Consider the following 201-nt stretch of genomic DNA (forward strand, 5'->3'; position numbering starts at 1 on the left):
GTCAGGAGGCACCGAGGGAGTCACTCGTTGAAGATGCAGCCTGGTGTGTCCCACCTTCCTGCTGCGCCAGGGTCACTCCTGGGCTTGTCAGGGGCTGCTCTGAGCGGGGGCAGCACTCCCCTTCCCGAAATCCTGGTGCGGGGGCAGCTCCACGAGCTCTATCTGTGGGTTAGGTCACACAGAGACAGTGTGGAAACTGAG

Source organism: Acanthisitta chloris, unplaced genomic scaffold, assembly GCF_000695815.1.
Source record: "Acanthisitta chloris isolate BGI_N310 unplaced genomic scaffold, ASM69581v1 scaffold36018, whole genome shotgun sequence".
NCBI lineage: Eukaryota > Metazoa > Chordata > Aves > Passeriformes > Acanthisittidae > Acanthisitta > Acanthisitta chloris.